Source organism: Balaenoptera acutorostrata, chromosome 2 (genome assembly GCF_949987535.1).
Source record: "Balaenoptera acutorostrata chromosome 2, mBalAcu1.1, whole genome shotgun sequence".
Classification (NCBI taxonomy): Eukaryota; Metazoa; Chordata; class Mammalia; order Artiodactyla; family Balaenopteridae; genus Balaenoptera; species Balaenoptera acutorostrata.
In genome coordinates this window covers 146,215,075-146,237,152 of record NC_080065.1, presented here as the reverse complement: position 1 = coordinate 146,237,152, position 22,078 = coordinate 146,215,075, and the positions used below count along the sequence as shown (strand labels likewise).

General features: G+C 41.5%; 1 protein-coding gene across 2 annotated transcripts in view; it reads right to left on the bottom strand.

Moving 5' to 3' along the window:
• ADRA1B (adrenoceptor alpha 1B) overlaps window positions 1-22,078 on the bottom strand; it is a 255,747-nt gene that overhangs the window by 62,708 nt on the left and 170,961 nt on the right. The window contains exon 4 of one of the 2 annotated variants that reach the window (XM_057541728.1): window positions 7,206-7,285. The exons of the other annotated variant lie outside the window; for it this stretch is intronic. The gene's annotated coding sequence lies outside the window, so the exon portion shown is untranslated. The remainder of the gene's footprint in view (window positions 1-7,205; window positions 7,286-22,078) is intronic. 2 annotated transcript variants of the gene reach the window in all.

Sequence of the window (22,078 nt, the reverse complement as noted above, 5' to 3'; positions counted from 1 at the left end):
TCAAACTCCATTTCCCTGCCCCACCGAGCGGTGCACCTTCCTCTGCCCCGGACAGAAGCCACACACAGCGGCTACTCATGACTTATACAGCAGAGTGTGAGACAGGGACGACTTGGGCAGGCCTCTGCCAGGGAGGAGAGATTGTCCTTGGTCGTGGGTGGCTCATGTACTGATCTGGTCAGTACAGGTGGTCAGCTTCCTTTGCTGGATGAAGAGGCCTCTGACGGCAACCACGCTGCCCCTTCTCCGATGCATTGTCCACAGCGGTGGTGGGAGTGGGGTTTCATACACTCAGCTCCCACCATCCTCATGTATCTTTAAGTCTAGGATGATGGTGCTTCTCTTGAACTGGTTTACTCCCAAGGGGGAGTGGGAGGAGGAACAGAATGCCAGCAGGTTGGCAGAAAGGTGGTGATTAGCACAAAGACAGGGATGTAGGAGGGAAAAGAGTGGGGCAGAATGAAGAGCAAGTTTTGAGTCCACATTTTGATTGTGGTGGCCCATTTCCCACTTCCCTGGGCATTAATTTCACCAGCTCTTGAACAGCCAGCAACACACCATTGAATTTACAGAGGCTGTGTCTACATAATCACAGTAACCAGCTGCAGTGTGAAAACTTAGCCTATCTGACATTTTTCTATCGTGGCAAAAGGCCAGGAAAAAAAAGAGCAAGTCTGAGATACAGCTGTGGTTTATATTTGTTACAAAAGAGGACAGTTTGTTACCTAAATGAGAACTTATGTCTTGATTCAGGTGTCAGGATGTGGAAGGGATTATTGAGCCAGATCGAGGGGTTCAAAATGCTTGTAGATTTCAGACATGTTGTCATTTAGCAGCATCTTTCACGAAAGCAAAACAAACATCCCATCATAAGGCAAACAGGTATCAGCCTTAACAGGAGCCACGTACCAGGACCCCACCAAGCACCTTGCTCATGGTCCTTTCCCTGATGCTCCTTTCGTCCCTTCACCGGAGATGCCTTTTAACCCCTCTGGCTGATATTTGACCCAGAGAAATGACCATTTGTTTAGGTGTCATGAGGATACAGACGATATTTCATTTTCTTGGTACTCCCTGGGGCAAAGCCAAGCACAGAGCTCTGACTCACTCGAGGCTCAGGGAAGAAGAACCTTTTCATTATCCATCTGATTACATTAGAAACCTCTGATGTTGCAAACTCCCATTTCTGTGAGCCCTCTGGGAGAAGCTGCCACTGAGTTTGACCTGTGGGGAGACCAAGGCTGTGGGAGATTCAGAGATCTGTTTAGAGGACCTGTGGGAGGAGATCTGTCATCTGTGATCATGCAGTTTTGCATGGTATTCCCTCTCTAGCTCTCTCCAGTTTTCAATTCAACCAGCTGCATACAGGAGCATCTACTCTGTGTAAGGGACCATGCTAGGTACTGCGGGCGAATCAAAGGTGAATTAAATCAAGCAAACAATAACCTAGCACTGAGCTAGGTGCCATGGGAGATGATGATGATGGTAAAGTGCCCTTCAGAGAGTACCTACTATGTGGCAGGCACTGTTTTAGGTACTCTATGTGCACTTACTTAAACCTTTACAACAATGCAAGGTAGGAATTATCCCCATTTTACATATGAGGAAACTGAGGTTCAGAGAGGTTCTTTGACATGGCCAAGCCCATTCAATGAGTAAGCAGCACTGGTATTCAAAGCATTATTGTCTGGCTCCAAAGCTTGCATCCTTCTCTCTGCACCAGACTGAGATTAAAAAAAAAAAAAAAAAAGGCAGCAGAAGGTTCAATGTTAGCCCTGAAATTACAGTAGAAGGAAATCACAGTAGAAGACAGAATGTGATCAGGTTCCCGAGCGAGGCAGAGGTCAGGGAAGGGACGGCACGGCAGAGCTGTCTGGGTGAGAAGGTTCTGCAGAGGAGCTCCTTGGGTCAGGCTTTCTTGCCTCCCAGGCCAGCACTCAGTCTGCTGAAGATTTGAGAGCCAACTTGGAGTCTAATCCTGCTTCCCTTATTTAATAGCTGCTAATGTGAACTTGGGCAGGATAGTAAAGTGACTAAGAGTCTGAACACTGGCATCAAACAGACCTGGGTTTATGTCCCACCTCCACTAATTTATTAGCTGTGTGTCCTTGGGCAAGTCACTTAACCACTCTGAGCTATGGTTTCCTCATCTGTGAAATGAAGACCATAACAGTGCCTACCTCAGAGGGCTGAGGTGACGATTACATGTGATAATGTGTATAAAGTGCCTAGCACAGAGTAATAGTGAAAATATCAGCACTTAATAATGTGAGTTATTAAGTGCTTACCACAATGCAAGCATTGTGCCCCAAATGCCTTATGTACATTTTCTGACTTAATACTGTTAATAATATTATGAGGTGGATGCTATCACTACTGACATTGTATAGATGAGCAAACTGAGTCTCAGAGTGGTTGCCCAAGGCCACAGGGCTGGCAGGTGGCACAGCCGGAACACAGAGTACCCAGCAAATGAGACTAAAAATGGAAAAGGAATTGGAGGTATGAGGCGTCTGCTTCATGAGGTACACTAGGGTCTCCTGGGACCTGAAGGAGGATTTTTGCCCCTGCTGCAGCCCAGATGGGAGAGAGGAGAAGTACCCTTTCTTCTGAGCGGAGGACACTGGCTGCACTAGAGGCATTTCCTCTAAAGGCAGCAGGTCAGAAGCTCCCAGGAGGGAGGGATTTCAGGTCCCTCTGGGCAAACTTGCTTTTCTCTCTGGTAATTATAATTTGTCAATCTTTGGTGAGCAAGGATTCCCCCAGCCCCGAAATTCTAGATGCACTGCAGGTCTCGGTAAGTGAGAGAGAGCTTGGAGCAACCACGTGCAGTAGACTTGTGAAGATTAACTGCCAAGTCATCCAGGGGCTGACATCACATCACATGCTCGGGGAGAGCCTGGGAGCCCTGAATTGGGGGCTGGGGTGTGAGGGCACCAAAGCGTGGAGTGTGAAAAGCCTACTGAGTCTGGAACCAAGAATGGGTCCCTGCTTCCTTATGCCCTAGCAGCTTCTCCTGTGGGACAAGGTAAACAGGTCACCAACACCAACATGCAGTGCTGCAGAGTTGAGGGCAAAGGGGAGCGTATGCTGTTTTCTTGAAAGACTCTGGCTGTCCCTTTACCATCCATGGGCTTTGCCCATCACTTTGTCCAGAAATCCGTCGTGGGCCCCAAATTTCTCAAGAAATGGTCTTTGGGTTGCAATATGGTTTGAAGGTGGGCACGCAGCTGTGTTTGTACCATGCTCTTCACAAGACAGAGGTAGTTGTTCATGTTGCCGATGGAGATTTTGCTGGGGCTAAAGCTCTTCCAAGCTGCCTTTGTATTGCCAATGCCAGGATTTACTTTCTAAACACACTTGTTGAAACCGTCAAAGGTTAAAGCAAAACATAACAAAACAAAAGTTATGGCAATAGGCTCCGTACAGCTGACTTTTCAAGGCACTGGCCCCTCTGGGCTCCACTGCTACAATCAGGACCTGGACTTCTGAAATATCAGACTCAGAAGGACCCTGCAGATCATCTGGTCCAGGGTCAGCAAACTATAATCCCATGGAACAAATCCAGCCTTGTGCCTGTTTTGTAAATAAAGTTTTATTGGAACACAGCCACGCCCATTCGCTTGGGTGTTGTCTTCGGGTACTTTCATGGTACCACGGCAGAGTTGTGGAGCTGCAACAGAGACAGTCTTGTAAAGCCTAAAATATTTGTTCTCTGAACCTTTACAGAATATGTTTGTTGCATGTTCTATAAACATTGTTGCATCAAATGTTTATCTAGTCTAACTCTCTTATTTTACATGTAGGGACACAAAGGCCCAGAAAGGGGAAGGGATTTACCTAAGGCAGAACCAGGGTCCATAGCCTGGAGATTTGACTCTGCTCCCATGGCTTTTTTTTTTTGCCACTGCTGTTATCAATTTCTGCAGCCTGGCATGGAGTCTGAGTTTGAATCCTAGCTTTGGCTGACCAGATGTGTGACCTTGGGCAAGCTACGTAACTCTTTCAGCCTCCATTTTTTCATCTGAGACCTGGACATAATGCTTTCTATTTCTTGAGATAATGTACAACAACATAGGCGGTTGCAAGAATTAAAGGAACTGTAGTCTATAATGCTTAGGCTGGGACCTGGCTCATAAACAACACTCAGCCAAAAGTAGCACTATTATTATACTGATGTTTTCTGTAATTTTATATGTATTAATCTTATTCCCTTCCCCTCCAAATTTCATAAGAAAAAGTGATATCCCTTCCCAGTGGTTCTTTAACTTTTTGGGTCCTAGACCTTATTAAGAATCTACTGAAAGCTGTGGAAATTTTGCTTTACTCCACACTTTTTCTGAATTCCTTATAAGGGCTTCTTCAGTGCCAAGTTCTTGGCAGGGCCCCTTGATCAATTGATCTCCACCCTGTTACTTCTTATTTTTGTTTGCTGAGCCTCTCTCCTGCTAACTCTATCTTGGTGTAACCTCTTCCACTCTTGGGCAACAGAACTAATCCAGTGTTTTACCATTCATCATGGAGCAGAACTTGCACTGAATGAAGTAAATGGATGCTGGCCTTTCTCGTCCTCCCAGAGTTCAAGGTCTAAGATGAATAACGGGAATGTGCGTCTGAGGATGCAGAGAGAATTGTGCCTGACACTGAAGAGTGATGTGAGTTAAATAAGGAAACACATAAATACATGACATAGGTCTCATGTTTCTCCAATCTTCCTCTTCCTCTTTTGGGTTCTTTGAACCAATTACTTGTGGTGGCCACCAAGTTCAGAAAGGTCTAAAGGAAGTGGTGGGAACCTTTTTCCTTGGGGGCATCTAAAAATTGTATCTGGACAAAGTGTTAGAGTCCAGCTTTGGAGAGGACAGACTGGGCCCCTGGGGAGCAAGGCAAGGAATGATGTCATAGAGTGATGTCTGCCTTCTCTGGCAGGCATGACAGGGTAGGACCCTGGGATGGGGGTGGGCATGCTTGGGAAATGTGTGTGACATCACTTCAGGCCCCAGGGCATGGCAAAGGAGGGAGGAGTGTGAGAAAGAGGCAGTTTTCTTTGCCCATCTCTATTGTGTCCTGAGGGATGCTGGGACAGGAAATGCCCAGCGTTTCTCTACTGTTTACTGGACGCCAGACTGACGAATTTGGAAGGTTGCCTTGGGAGTCGTGAAAAGATGAAGGGAGAAGGAGGAGGAGCCTTGGTTTTCTACCTCTGTGGGACTGCCCTGGTAAGTGCTTGGGGGTAAGGTATGTGGAAGATTTTGTGGAAACTTCTAGATAGGAGCACCTGGGATAATCGCAGTTAGATGCATGGTGTGAATTACAAATTCTTGGAAGGGCTTCCAAGTATCTCCCCAATCCTTTGGAGTGCTATCCATTTAGATGTAAGCCTTGCCCTCTTCCAAATCACCTATGTTAATTAACTATGAGTGCAGTTATGCAGCAAGCATGTGTCAAGCTAATTCACAGGCATCATCTCATTTAACCCTCCAAACAGCACTTTTGTGGAAGACACTATTGGCTCCAATTTACAGGTGAGGAAACAGGATAAGAGTGATTAACTAACTTGCTCAAGATTATTCAGAGATGGGATTAGAACAGAAGTGGTTTGACTCAAAGTTGATACTTTTCACCTCTCAGATAACCCAAGTTTGGCTGCAGGATGACCTCACTGATAAAATGACAGAAATTTCTGGGCATCTCAGCAGGCCAGAGACATGGGTCAGAAAGGCAGAAGTTGATTTGGTCTGTGTACTAATCGCACAATGCAAACACGGGCCTGTCTCTGGGCTGGATCTGAGGATTGCATCTCTCCTCCTAACCCCTCCCTGGGAACCTCAAATGAGATCAAGGGTTTGTATCAGGCTTGAGCCTTAATTCTTCCAAGAAGAAGGGGAAGAGACCTGATCTAACAATTGCCTTTAAGGACTGCAAAGGTTATTGACCGCATGATGGCAATCAACTGTTGTCTATCTCAGGGAGAGAGAGAGAGAGAGAGAGAGAGAGAGAGAGAGAGAGAGAGAGAGAGAGAGCGAGCAGATATAGCCTCCAAATACAGCATGAGAGATATCAGTTAGACCTAAGGAAATAGCTTATTAAGCATCAGATCAAATTCTAGTTGCTGCTACTTCCTAGCTTTGTGAGTTTGTGACTTTACTTCATTTATTTAAGCTTCTGTTTGTTTATTTGTAAAATGGGGATTTAGTATTTTCTCCATCAAGTTATTATGAGGATTAAATGAAACTTTGCCTGGCACCTAGAAAGCTCTCAGTAAGTATTAGTTATTGTTGATGTTTTGCATAGTCTTAACATACAACATATTTCTCAGTAACTGGAGTATTCAGGTACAGATTTTCCTAGTTGATCTCTCAATGATACTTTCAACCCTTTACTTGCCAGTTGATATAACTGATTTCTTTCTTTCTTTCTTTTTTTTTCCTTATAAATACCACTGAACAAACAGTGGCTAGAAAAATAACAAAAATATAAAGAACACTAACTAACATTTGTTGAGAGCTTACTGTGTGCTAGGCTGGTGTTATGTGCTTTACATGCACTACCTCATTTTAATACAAGAATTCTATCAGGTAGGCAGAAATAATATACCTGGCCTTTGAGAAGCAACCTGTGAGATTGGCTCTACCACACCTAGAGACCCCAGGACTTGCTGGAAATATTTCTTCACACAGAGAACTCAAAGTGAGGTTGGAGACCAAGCCAGTATGGCTACTGGTAGCCTTGGGCAGTAGGCCCTGTGAGTTTGCTGTGCAGAGGGAAAGGGAAATGGCTTGGTCCAGCAGGCAAGGCAGCCGGATCTCAGCCTGTAATTCTTGGTCCCTGGTACAATTAGTGTCAACAGGAATTTTCCCTGTGTAGCAAGACAAAGAGGCTCACAGACTATAAACCATCATATCAGAGGCCGACCATTTGTGCCCTAGAAAGGCACGGAAGGAAGGGGGACCCATGTGAACCTCCACTGGCCCCCGATACTGCAGAGAACCAGATCCATGAGGAGGGAAAGAAGAAAAGGAGGGAAAAGGGCAGGGAACAGACTTCATTGAATATATATTATATATTTTCAAGTAAATCCCAGGGGTGGAGTGGAAAGTGAAGGGAAAAAAAAATTCAGCCTGGAGCTATTTTCTCTCAAGCCAAGCTGTCCCTAAAACAGTTGGACCAGCTCCAGGTATAAAAGCTCAGACCTTTGTTGTCACCTGAAAACTTTAGAATGTTTCTTTGCTCAGTCTGGAGGACTGCCCACCTCACCGCTTCTTGGTGCTGCTCCTTTGGGAACCTAGAAATTTAGAAAGAAATAGGGAGCCATTTAGCGGGCAAAAGTTTGCCTACACAGCCTGTGATGCTCAAACTTTACTGAGCATAACAGTCACCTAGAGTGAGCCTTAAAAATGGAGATTCTTGGGTCCTAGTCCCAGATATTTTGATCCAGTAGGTCTGAAGTGAGGTCCAGGAATTAATATTTTTCACAAGCAATCCAACTGATTCTACTGCAGAAGACCAGCAGATCATATTTTGAGAAACATCACTTTAGTCTATCATCCCCATTTTACAGATCATCAAATGGAGGCCCAGAAAGTACAAATGACTTAGCTAAATGTCTCACAGAGAGGGTTCTTGGAGGGTCTACGTCTTAAACTTAGATTTTCTGATTACCAGTATTGCTAGTCTTACCTCGGCTGGACCCATTAAAAGTGACTTTGACCTCCATTTGCTGTGGCTTATTCCTTGCCAGGGGCCTATGGTTCTTCACATCTCAAGTCAGGGGTCAATTCCTCAGGGAGACTGTTTTGCCCCTCCCCACCCCAGTCTAGGTGAGGTTCCTTTCTTCTCTGCTCTCAGAAAACCACATCCCTCTCCTTCATGGCATTCCCCCTGGTTTCTGTTTACTCACTCCTCCACGTGATTACTGGATCAATATATGCCTCTCTTCCTAGACTTCATACTCAATGAGAGCAGGCACAGTGTTTCTTTTTGCTCATCCGAGGAGCTAGCACACGGTCTGATGGATTGTATGTGCTCAATTAATATTTATTAGATGAGCAATAGAATGAATGAGTGAATGAAAAGGACAGGTTGATTTCAGCCTTAACTGAACGTCAAAATAAAGAAAAATTTGTGAAACTTTTGTCCTTTGATGGGCTTTCTCTGTTTAGACTTTTTTTTTTTTTGGTTCTTCTTTTTGACCCACCTTTTTGATCCCAACATCTAATCCCATCCCTAAAACCAGAGCTTCTTGCAGGCAAAATTGTGTAGAAGGAGGTTTGCTTTCTTTCATCTGTCTGTTTATTTCTTTAATCTTTCTATCTTTCCAGTGAATTCTGTGTTGGAAATCCATTCTCCTCTATGCAACCCTCCCTTACTTTCAATTCTAACCCTTGCCTAAGATCCCAATGCTCTCTGACAGGTGTGAGGTGGTATCTTACTGTGGTTCTGATTTTCATTTCCCTGATGATGAGTGATGCTGAGCATCTTTTCATGTGTCTGTTGGCCATTTGTATATCTTCTTTGGAAAAATATCTATTCAGGTCCTCTGCCCATTTTTATTTTATTTATTTTCTTTTATTTTTTTAACATCTTTTTTGGAGTATAATTGCTGTATAATGGTGTGTTAGTTTCTGCTGTATAACACAGTGAATCAGCTATACATAAACGTATATCCCCGTATCTCCTCCCTCTCGCGTCTCCCTCCGACCCTCCCTATCCCATCCCTCTAGGTGGTCACAAAGCACCGAGCTGATCTCCCTGTGCTCTGCGGCTGCTTCCCACTAGCTATCTATTTTACATTTGGTAGTGTATATATGTCCTTGACACTCTCTCACCCTTTCACATCTCACCCCTCCCCCTCCCCATATCCTCAAGTCCATTCTCTAGTAGGTCTGTGTCTTTATTCCTGTCTTGCCAGTAGGTTCTTCATGGCCTTTTTTTTTTTCTTAGATTCCATATATATGTGTTAGCATACTGTATTTGTTTTTCTCTTTCTGACTTACTTCACTCTGTATGACAGACTCTAGGTCCATCCACCTCACTACAAATAACTCAATTTCGTTTCTTTTTATGGCTGAGTAATATTCCATTGTATATATGTGCCACATCTTCTTTATCCATTCATCTGTGGCTGGACACTTAGGTTGCTTCCATGTCCTGGCTACTGTAAATAGAGCTGCAATGAACATTGTGGTACATGACTCCTTTTGAATTATGGTTTTCTCAGGGTATATGCCCAGTAGTGGGATTGCTGGGTCGTACGGTAGTTCTATTTTTAGTTTTTTCAGGAACCTCCATACTGTTCTCCATAGTGGCTGTATCAATTTACATTCCCACCAACAGTGCAAGAGGATTCCCTTTTCTCCACACCCTCTCCAGCATTTATCGTTTGTAGATTTTTTGATGATGGCCATTCTGACAGGTGTGAGGTGATACCTCATTGTAGTTTTATTAATTAATTAATTAATTTATTTTTGGCTGTGTTGCGTCTTTGTTTCTGTGTGAGGGCTTTCTCTAGTTGTGGCAAGCGGGGGCCACTCTTCATCGCGGTGCACGGGCTTCTCACTATAGTGGCCTCTCTTGTTGCGGAGCACAGGCTCCAGACGCGCAGGCTCAGTAGTTGTGGCTCCCGGGTCTAGTTGCTACACGGCATGTGGGATCTTCCCAGACCAGGGCTCGAACCCGTGTCCCCTGCATTAGCAGCAGATTCTCAACCACTGTGCCACCAGGGAAGCCCCTGTGCAAAAGCTTTTTAAGTTTCATTGGGTCCCATTTGTTTATTTTTGTTTTTATTTCCATTTCTCTAGGAGGTGGGTCAAAAAGGATCTTGCTGTGATTTATGTCATAGAGTGTTCTGCCTACGTTTTCCTCTAAGAGTTTTATAGTATCCGGTCTTACATTGAGGTCTCTAATCCATTTTGAGTTTATTTTTGTGTATGGTCTTAGGGAGTGTTCTAATTTCATTCTTTTACATATAGCTGCCCAGTTTTACCATCACCACTTACTGAAGAGGCTGTCTCTTCTCCATCGTATATTTTTGTCTCCTTTATCAAAAATAAGGTGACCATATGTGCGTGGGTTTATCTCTGGGCTTTCTATCCTGTTCCATTGATCTATATTTCTGTATTGTGCCAGTACCATACTTTCTTTTTTTTTTTATTTAATTAATTAATTAATTAATTAATTAATTAATTAATTTATTTATTTATTTTTGGCTGTGCTGGGTCTTCGGTTCGTGCGAGGGCTTTCTCTAGTTGCGGCAAGTGGGGGCCACTCTTCATCGCATACTTTCTTGATTACTGTAGCTTTGTAGTAGAGTCAGAAGTCAGGGAGCCTGATTCCTCCAGCTCCGTTTTTCTTTCTCAAGATTGCTTTGGCTATTTGGGGGCTTTTGTGTTTCCACACAGATTGTGAAATTTTTTGTTCTAGTTCTGTGAAAATTGCCATTGGTAGTTTGATAGGGATTGCATTGAATCTGTAGATTGCTTTGGGTGGTATAGTCATTTTCACAATGTTGATTCTTCCAATCCAAGAACATAGTATATCTCTTTGTGTCATTTTTTATTTCTTTCATCAGTGTCTTATAGTTTTCTGAGTACAGGTCTTTTGTTTCCTTAGGTAGGTTTATTCCTAGGTATTTTTTCCTTTTTTGTTGAGATGGTAAATGGGAGTGTTTCCTTAATTTCTCTTTCAGATTTTTCATCATTAGTGTATAGGAATGCAAGATATTTCTGTGCATTAATTTTGTATCCTGCTACTTTACCAAATTCATTGATTAGCTCTAGTAGTTTTCTAGTGGCATCTTTAGGATTCTCTATGTATAGTATCATGTTATCGGCAAACAGTGATGGTTTACTTCTTTTCTCATTTGGATTCCTTTTATTTCTTTTTCTTCTCCGATTGCTGTGGATAAAACTTCCAAAACTATGCTGAATAATAGTGGTGAGAGTGGGCAACCTTGTCTTCTTCCTGATCTTAGTGGAAATGGTTTCCTTTTTCCACCACTGAGAACGATGTTGGCTGTGGATTTGTCATATATGGCCTTTATTATATTGAGGTAAGTTCCCTCTATGCCTACTTTCTGGAGGGTTTTTATCATAAATGGGTGTTGAATTTTGTCGAAAGCTTTTTCTGCATCGATTGAGATGATCATATGGTTTTTCTCCTTCAATTTGTTAATACGGTTTATCACACTGATTGATATGTGTATATTGAAGAATCCTTGCATTCCTGGCATAAACCCCACGTGATCATGGTGTATGATCCTTTTAATGTGTTGTTGGATTCTGTTTGCTAGTATTTTGTTGAGGATTTTTGCATCTATGTTCATCAGTGATATTGGCCTGTAGTTTTCTTTTTTGTGTGACATCTTTGTCTGATTTTGGTATCAGGGTGATGGTGGCCTCGTAGAATGAGTTTGGGAGTGTTCCTCCCTCTGCTATATTTTGGAAGAGTTTGAGAAGGATAGGTGTTAGCTCTTCTCTAAATGTTTGATAGAATTTGCCTGTGAAGTCATCTGGTCCTGGGCTTTTGTTTGTTGGAAGATTTTTAATCCCAGTCTCAATTTCAGTGTTTGTGATTGGTCTGTTTATATTTTCTGTTTCCTCCTGGTTCAGTCTCAGAAGGTTGTGCTTTTCTCAGAATTTGTCCATTTCTTCCAGGTTGTCCATTTTATTGGAATATAGTTGCTTGTTGTAATCTCTCATGATCCTTTGTATTTCTGCAGTGTCAGTTGTTACTTCTCCTTTTTCATTTCTAATTTTATTGATTTGAGTCCTCTCCCTCTTTTTCTTGATGAGTCTGGCTAAAGGTTTATCAATTTTGTTTATCTTCTCAAAGAATCAGCTTTTAGTTTTATTGATCTTTGCTATTGTTTCCTTCATTTCTTTTTCATTTATTTCTGATCTGATCTTTATGATTTCTTTCCTTCTGCTAACTTTGGGGTTTTTTGTTCTTCTTTTTCTAATTACTTTAGGTATAAGGTTCGGTTGTTTATTTGAGATGTTTCTTGTTTCTTGAGGTAGGCTTGTATAGCTATAAACTTCCCTCTTAGAACTGCTTTTGCTGCATCCCATAAGTTTTGGGTCGTCGTGTTTTCATTTTCATTTGTTTCTAAGTATTTTTTGATTTCCTCAGTGATCTGTTGGTTATTTGTAGTGTACTGTTTAGCCTCCATGTGTTTGTATTTTTTACAGATTTTTTCCTGTAATTGATATCTAGTCTCATAGCATTATGGTAGGAAAAGTTATTTGATACGATTTCCATTTTCTTAAATTTACCAAGGCTTGATTTGTGACCCAAGATATGATGTCTCCTGTAGAATGTTCCATGAGCACTTGAGAAGAAAGTGTATTCTGTTGTTTTTGGATGGAATGTCCTATAAATATCAATTAAGTCCATTTTGTTTAATGTGTCATTTAAAGCTTGTGTTTCCTTATTTATTTGCATTTTGGTTGATGTGTCCATTGGTGAAAATGGGGTGTTAAAGTCCCCTACTATGATTGTGTTACTGTCGATTTCCCCTTTTATGGCTGTTAGCATGTGCCTTATGTATTGAGGTGCTCCTATGTTGGGTGCATAAATATTTACAATTGTTATATCTTCTTCTTGTATTGATCCCTTGATCATTATGTAGTGTCCTTCTTTGTCTCTTGTAACAGTCTTTATTTTTAAATCTATTTTGTCTGATATGAGAATTGCTACTCCAGCTTTCTTCTGATTTCCATTTGCATGGAATATCTTTTTCCATCCCCTCACTTTCAGCCTCTATATGTCCCTAGGTCTGAAGTGGGTCTCTTGTAGACAGCCTATATACGGGTCTTGTTTTTTTTTATCCATTCCGTCAGTCTACGTCTTTTGGTTGGAGCATTTAATCCATGTACCTTTAAGGTAGTTATCGATATGTATGTTCCTATTACCATTTTCTTAATTGTTTTGGGTTTGTTATTGTAGGCCTTTTCCTTCTCTTGTGTTTCCTGCCTAGAGAAGTTCCTTTAGCATTTGTTGTAAAGCTGGTTTAGTGGTGCTGAATTGTCTTAGCTTTTGCTTGTCTGAAAAGGTTTTAATTTCTCTGTCGAATCTGAATGAGATCCTTGCTGGGTAGAGTAATGTTGGTTGTAGGTTTTTCCCTTTCATCACTTTAAATATGTTCTGCCACTCTCTTCTGGCTTGCAGAGTTTCTGCTGAAAGATCAGCTGTTAACCTTATGGGGATCCCCTTGTATGTTATTTGCTGTTTTTCCTTGCTGCTTTTAATATTTTTTCTTTGTATTTAATTTTTGATAGTTTGATTAATATGTGTCTTGCCATGTTTCTCCTTGGATTCATCCTCTATGGGACTCTTTGTGCTTCCTGGACTTGACTATTTCCTTTCCCTTATTAGGGAAGTTTTCAACTATATTCTCTTCAAATATTTTCTCAGTCCCTTTCTTTTTCTCTTCTTCTTCTGGGACCCTTATAATTTGAATGTTGGTGCGTTTATCGTTGTCCCAGATGTGTCTGAGACTGTCCTCAACTCTTTTCATTCTTTTTTCTTTATTCTGCTCTGTGGTAGTTATTTCCACTATATTATCTTCCAGGTCAATTATCCATTCTTCTGCTTCAGTTATTCTGCTATTGATTCCTTCTAGAGAATTTTAAATTTCATTTATTGTGTTGTTCATTGTTCATTGTTTGTTTGCTCTTTAGTTCTTCTAGGTCCTTGTTAAACATTTCTTGTATTTCTCCATTCTATTTCCAAGATTGTGGATCATCTTTACTATCATTACTCTGAATTCTTTTTCAGGTAGACTGACTATTTCCTCTTCATTTTTTTGGTCTGGTGGGTTTTTGCCTTACTCCTTCATCTGCTGTGTGTTTCTCTGTCTTCTCATTTTGCTTAACTTACTGTGTTTGGGGTCTCCTTTTCACAGGCTGCAGGTTTATAGTTCCCATTGTTTTTGGTGTCTGCCCCCAATGGCTAAGGTTGGTTCAGTGTGTTGTGTAGGTTTCCTGGTGGAGGGGACTGGTGCCTGTGTTCTGGTGGATGAGTCTGGATCTTGTCTTCTGGTGGGCAGGGCCACATCCAGTGGTGTGTTTTGGGGTGTCTGTGACCTCATTATGATTTTAGGCAGCCTCTCTGCTAATGGGTGGGGTTGTGTTCCTGTCCTGCTAGTTGTTTGGCATAGGGTGTCCAGCACTGTAGCTAGCTGGTTGTGGAGTGGAGCTGGGTCTTAGTGTTGAGATGGAGATCTCTGGGAGAGCTTTTGCTGTTTGATATTGTGTGGAGCCGGGAGGTGTCTGGTGGACCAATGTCCTGAACTCGGCTCTCCCACCTCAGAGGCACACGCCTAACACCCGCCCAGAGCACCAAGACCCTGTCAGCCACACAGCTCAGATGAAAAGGGAGAAGAAAGAAAGAAAAGAAAAGAAAGAAAGAAAGAAAGAAAGAAAGGGAGGAAGGAAGAAAGAATAAAATTATTAAAATAAAAAGTAAAATAAATTATTAAAAATAAGATAAAAAAATTAAAAAGTAATTAAAGAAAGAAGGGAAGAAAGAAGAGAGCAACCAAACCAAAAAACAAATCCACCAATGATAACAAGCTGTAAAAACTATACTAAAAACAAACAAACAAACAAAAAACGGACAGACAGAACCCTAGGACAAATGGTAAAAGCAAAGCTATACAGACAAAATCACACAAAGAAGCATACACATAAACACTCACAAGAAGAGAAAAAGGAAATAATATATATATCTTTTGGGAAGTCTGAGGTCTTCTGCCAGCGTTCAGTAGGTGTTCTGTAGGAATTGTTCCACATGTAGATGTATTTCTGATGTATTTGGGGGGAGGATGGTGATCTCCACGTCTTACTCCTCTGCCATGTTGAAGGTCTCTCCCTCTGCCCATTTTTAAATTGGGTTGTTTGTCTTTTTGATATTGAGTTGTATTAGTTCTTTGTATATTTTGTATATTAACCTCTTACTGGATAGATTGTTTGCAAATGTCTTTTCCCATTCAGTAGGCTGCCTTTTTCTTTCACTGATAGTTTTCTTTGATGTGCAAAAGCTTTTTAGTTTGATATAGTCCCATGTGTTTATTTTTGCTTTTGTTTCCCATCAAAAAGACAACAAATAGCAAGTGTTGGCAAGGATGTGGAGAAAAGGGAACCCTCTTGCACTGTTGGTGGAAATGTAAATTGGTGCAGCGATCACAGAAAACAGTATGGGGCTTCCTCAAAAATTAAAAATAGAACTGCCATATAATCCAGCAATTGCACTTCTGGGTGTTTTCCCGATGGAAACAAAAATACTAATTAGAAAAGATACATGCGTTCCAATGTTCATTGCAGCATTATTTACAATAGCCAAGATATGGAAGCAACTAAGTGCCCATAAGTAGATGAATGGATAAAGATGTGATGTATGTATACACACACACCACAGCACACCACTCACCCACCCACCCACACAGGAATATTGCTCAGCTATAAAAAAAAATGAAATCTTGTCATTTGTGACAACATGGATGGATCTAGAGAGTATTATGCTAAGTGAAATGTCAGATAGAGAAATACACCATGTGATCTCATTTATATGTGGAATCTAAAAAACAAACAAAGCAAAAGGAAAACAGACTCATAGGTACAGAGAACAAACAGAGTGGGGAGGGGTGATGGGGTGGACAAAATAGGCAAAGGGGATTAAGAGGTACAAATCTCCAGTTATAAAATAAACAAGTCACAGGGATGTAATATACAGCATAAGGAATATGGTCAATAATATTGTAATAACTCTGTATGCGGACAGATGGTTACTAGCCTTATTGCAGTGATCATTTCATAATGTATGCAAATGTCAAATCATTATGTAGCATACTTGAAACTAATGTAATATTGTACAGCAACTGTATTTCAATAAAAATAAAGCTCCCAGTGCTCTCATATTGCTTCCAGTCACCCCTAATCCTGACCTTTCTAACCTTCTGTTCCTGGTCAAAGTCTACCTGTCCAACGTCCTATGTCCTGAAGGCCCTGTGCATACCAGGACAACTCTGTAAAGTGATGGCTTCTGGCCAACAGTGGATAATGACCTAATCTGTTGCTCCTTCTCCTCCCTTTTAATTTGATCATCATTCTCTTAACCAAGGAGGTGGTCAAAACTTTGATATTAGGAATCATCCTCTATGGAGCCCAAGAAGCAGTGATGATAGGAGGAGGTTTCTAATGATCAGCAAATATTTATTGAGCCCTGTGTTAGGGTCTGAGGGACATACAAAGACGAATAAAGAGCATTTCTTCTTCTCAAGGATCTTTATGGGAAGACAAGCATTCAATAACAGTGCAGGAGTCTAGTATCTAGTTGCTTGTCAAACAAACGATGGTAACCACATTATGAGTTTAAATTAGACTGTGTGTATAATACACTTTGTATTAGGCCTGACACATAGTAGGCCCAGTCAGTAATGTTAATTCTTCTTCCCTCTTAGGGAGGGAGAGATTTTTCAGGGCTGGAGTAGGTTAGCTGGCCTCCACTTAGGAGGGGTGTTCTCTTAGCAGCTCTGGGAACACATTCAACTTGTGAAGAAACTTTTTCAACTCCATAAATGTACCCATTTTTATTCAGAACTGATTTCTATTAAGAAACAATTACAGGGGCTTCTCTGGTGGCACAGTGGTTAAGAATCTGCCTGCCAATGCAGGTGACACAGGTTCGAGCCCCGGCCCGGGAAGATCCCACATGCCGTGGAGCAACTAAGCCCGTGTGCCACAACTACTCAGCTTGCGCTCTAGAGCCCATGAGCCACAACTACTGAGCCCACGTGCCACAACTACTGAAGTCCGCGCTCCTAGAGCCCATGCTCTGCAACAAGAGAAGCCACCGCAATGAGAAGCCCGCACACCGCAACGAAGAGTAGCCCCCGCTCGCGCAGCAACTAAAGAAAACCTGCGCGCAGCAACGAAGACCCAACGCAGCCAAAAATTAAACAAACAAACAAAAAAAAGAGTGGTGACCTCCCAAAACAACACTGCAAGGGCTGAGTCACTTTAAAAAAAAAAAAAAGCAACAATTACAGAAAAAGAATATATATATATATATATACATATACATACATATATATGTATAACTGAATCACTTTGCTGTATACCTGAAACTAATACAACATTGTAAATCAACTATACTTCAGTTAAAAAAAAAGGAATTACAGTTGACCCTTAAACAATGGGAGTGGGGAGAGGGGGCAAAGGAGGGGTTTAGGGGTCGAGAGGGGAGGGTTTACAGTCAGCCCTGGCCCTCTGTATCTGTGGTTCCAACTGGAAGTTGTGTAGTTCTGTACATAGTACAGATTTATTGAAAAAAATCTGCATGTAAGTGGACCCACACAGTTCAAAGCCATGTTTTTCAGGGTCAACTGTGTTCTCTTCACATTCAAGCAGGTCTCCTAGGACCCGGCTGATCCACACCTTTTTACTTGATGTGTGTACACAGAAGAGAGAGAATCAGAGCTGGAAGGGACTACAGAGGTTGTATGGCTCTTCCCTCATCTCACAGATGCTGGAACTGAGGCCAGACAAGTGACATGATTGTGGTCACTCAGAGCCAGAACCAGGACTGAGCCCTCAAATATCCAGCCCCAAACTCTTAAAAATAAAAAATAAATATACTTAACATAACTGTATATTATTTGCATTATTCAACCACTAAGCAAATGAAAATAGCTTTTAAAAAATTATCAAAGTATGTGCTTATGGTAAAGCTATGGAAAGGTATAGAAAACAAAAGGGAAACATTATAAATCAACTATACTCCAATAAAACTTTAAAAAAAGTATTCTCTATATGTAAAAAAAACAAAACAAAAGGGAAATCAACTTTTTATTCCACTATCCAGAGACAGCATCTCTATAAACATTTTTGGCAAATGTTTTTCAGACTTCACTCACACACACACACACACACACACACACACACACACACACACACACACCATGCTGTGCTTGGGCCCCTAGCCTCCATTCTACATCCCTCTGCACCCACAGCTGTCTGCTGAGCTCCCCACCGCTCAGACCCAGGCTGACCCTCCCCTGTGGCTCTAGGGGTGGACAATCCGACCCAATCAGAGCCAGTGAGGGCCCAGGGACTCTTTCTTCATGGGATTTGAGGATGAGACTACGCAAGGTTTGGAGCATGGTCTGGGAGTATTCCAGGGAGGGCCTACCTGTCTGGGTCTGGAGCTGAATGGAGCTGAGTGATACTGTCTGTCCTTCCCACACTCTCCCATAGTACTTACTAGAATAATCCCTGTGCATTAGAGTAGCTAGCTGGCTGTTACCAGTGTATTCGATTCTTAAAGGACTTTGAGCACGTCACTTTACCTCTCTGACCCAGTTTCCTCATCTCTAAAGTGGGATAATACTTGGGAGATTATCGTGAGAATAATCTACTACTACTGCTATCAGTACCGATAATAATAATTAAATTTACAACTGCCTCTGTTAATTGTTTGGTGGGATCAGGACTTAAGCCAAGCAGTTTAATATATTGTTTCATTTACTTTTCACATCCACAGAGAGTGGAAGGGGGATCTGCTTATGATTGCTTGTGTAAATGGTGAAGGAATGAAGTGCAGGACCAGATTCCAGCTGCTCTGGTTCCTGTCACAGTCATTTTGCTAACTGATCCCTTCTGTCTCTCTGAGTGTCTGGTAGGAGGACCATGGTGTATTTCAGAGCCTCTTGACTGGGGGCCACCCTTGCCTTCTACAGGGGCCAGGACACTGGTTCCAAACTAGAGAGTGGGAAGTGCTTGCTGGGCTGTCGCCTGGAGGCTGGGGCACTGGCCAGAGTCCTCTCTGTCTGCAGTGCCCCCTCCCTGGCTGGGCCCCAGTGTTCCCTAGGTAACCACAGGGACGCGGCACAGATTTATGGCCCCGCTGCTCCTGAGCAAGTACCTTACACGTTCTGTCTGAGAGTGATGGTGTCTGGCTCCCAGATGACTCATCAGGAGGAGAACAGACACAAGTGGGTGGCAGAGAAGGAACGAAAATCCACTTCTTACATCCCCAAAGCAAGAACACCAAGAGAATTGCTCCATCACACAGACTGTTAAAAAGGCAGATGTCAAGGCTCCCATTTTATATAGATGGGGACACTGAAGCCCTATTCCATCTGCTCCTTCATGGATGACATGAACATTTGTTGAGCTTTGTGCCAGGCTGGGTTAGATCATGTGGGGAACACAAACATGGAAAAACACAGACTCTGCCATCAACAGTGCTATTGACTAAGCAAGGGGATAAGACATGGAATAGGGAACCATCACCAGGGAGGGACGTTAAAGTGTGGGAGGGCTCTGAGAGTTAGCTGTCAATCATTTGTACTTAAGTAGGTTCAACTTCACTTCACTTCACTTCATTCTTTTAGCATCTACTAGGTGCTGAGGACAGCGGAGATGAACAAGAAACCCCTCAAGAAACTTTTAGAAAAGTGTTGGGATTTTCCTCAAGGTAACATCTGGTTGATTTTAAGAAAGTTAAATGATACAGAATTGAAATTACATTTTACAGCAGGTCCATTAGTTCATGCTGGTATTTAGCAAGTTTTATTTATTTGTAAAGTATTGTTCTTACTGGGATTCTATTTGGCCTATTTGGCTGGTGCTTGAGGCAGGAGGGGATGCACCTGCTGATAAGTCCCCTCACTTTTCCCCCTGAGGAAGGTGAGCACGCTGCTCTGAGACAGAGGGAGAAAAATAAGATCTTGCTGGGTCCTTGCAGAGAGTGAACTATTTTTGTTCTCCACTCCTTGGGAGCTTGTTGAAGTAACACATGTATTTTACATAGTGAATATTTCTACATTAATGTGCATATTTAAAAATAATACCAATACTTCCATATGTAGGTGTTCCCCTTCAAAGCAGTCACTTCAGGAGGCAATAAGTTTGTTTCAATAATCCAATTAAAACTAAATTTTCTCCTCTTTCAATATTGTTTTCAAACCAATGCACATCTTGTGATCATCATGGTGGAGTTAAACATTCATTATTTGAGAGCAGATTTTTAGAAGCAACCGATGGTCTTATGAAGGCATCTAGCACTGGTCCGTGGCCTCTCTGTCCTAGATTCCTTTCACGACTTCCCCTGTGCTGTTCTATATGTCTGGGGGCTAAGCCCCCACTCCAGGCTGTAGTTTCCAGGCTCCCTTGTCATCTGGCTTCTAGCTGGCTTTGGTCAGTGGTAGGCATGGTGGGAAGGAGAGAAACAGGAGAAGTCAGGACATTTCTCTCTCTTCTTCTTTCTCAAGAGTTGTTCCATGACTCCTCCTCCACCAGACAGGTTCAATAATATCTATCTCAGTCTCTACCTCTACCTCTACCTCCATCTCTATCTCTATCTATACATATCTCAATGGCTTGCTATATACCAGCATGAACTTTCTATAAAATATAATACAAAAGAGATTTCACACACTCACAATAGCAAACAAATATGTAATACTCAGGAATAACTTCAGCAACAAATGTACAAGACCCAAATGGAGAAAATGACAAAACTTTAGTGAGGAGCATGAAAGAGGACGTGAACAAATGGAAAGATGTACTGTGCTTCTGGAAGTATTGTAAAGATGTCAATGCCCCACAGTTTAATCTAGTTACTTAAGGTAATTTCATCCAAAATATCAGTGGGATTTGGAAGGAACTTAACAAAATGACTCCAAAGTACTTCTGGAAGAATAAATGCTTAAGAATAGCCAAAATATTTTTCAAAAAAGGAGAGCTATGTGGAGGGAACTTCCCTACTAGATTAAAATGCTGGATAATGACACTGGCAGAGGGTAGGCTGGCAGACCACTGGAATAGAAGAGATCATCTGAAAAAAGATCCAACTATGCATGAAATTTAAAATGTGATAAAGGTGACATTTCTGTTCTTCACAAATGGTGTCAATTTTGGATATTTGGAATAAAATAAAGTTAGAGCCTTACTTCTCACCTTACATAAAATACAAATTCCACACAAGTTAGAGATTTAAATGTGACCATCTAAATCATAAAAACACTAAAAGAAAGCATAGGTGCATAGTTTTAGCTTCTTAGGGTTAGAGAATTCTTTTTAGCAATGGCATTTAACATCAGAAACCATAAAAGAAAGAGTATAAACACACCATTGTAAAGCAATTATACTCCAATAAAGATGTTAAAAAAAAAAAGAAAGAGTATGACTATAAAGGAAAATGTAAAACTTATGTGGCAAAATCTCCCACATGATGAAGTTAAAACACAAAGGATAGGGACTTCCCTGGCAGTCCAGCGGTTAAGACTCTGTGCTTCCACTGCAGGGGGTGCGGGTTCGATCCCTGGTCGGGTAACTAAGATCCCACATCCTGCATGCCACGTGATGCAGCCACAAAAAAAACAAAACAAAACAAAAACCACACCACAAAGGATATATTCAAAACACACATTCAACTTATTTGAATAATAGATAACTAGTATTAGATATTTAAGAAATCCTTTTGATCAATCACAAAAAGTTGAATAACATCCAAATAAAAATGTGAAAAGGATATGAATGGACAAATCTTAAATAAAATACATGGATGATCAATAATCATATACAAACTTGTATGTTAATAAAAGAAAGGCAAATTGCATAACAATGATATCTGGTTTTTACCTACTGGGCAGATAGAACAGAATAAAACTGAGTCTAAAAAGTCTGAAAAGGGTGAGGAAAAATTGATTGTTTCATACAGCGACAGTGGGTATACAAATTGGCACATTGCTAAAGGGCATTTGACAATATGTCAAAGGACTTGAAAATATGAAAGTTCTTTAACATAGCAATCCTACTTGTTGGAATTTACCTTAATAAAACAAGCAAACAAATGCATAAAGATCTGTCATCACAGTTTTGATATAAAAGCAAAGTCACACACACACACACACACACACACACATGCTTGTAACCTGATTGGAAGCAGCCTAAATGTTTGCCACAAGGGAACTGGTTAAGACATTACTGTACATCCACACAGAGAATGCCATGCAGCCATTTAATGACGATGTAAAATCATGATGTTGTATATATTTAAAGACATTCTTCTCATA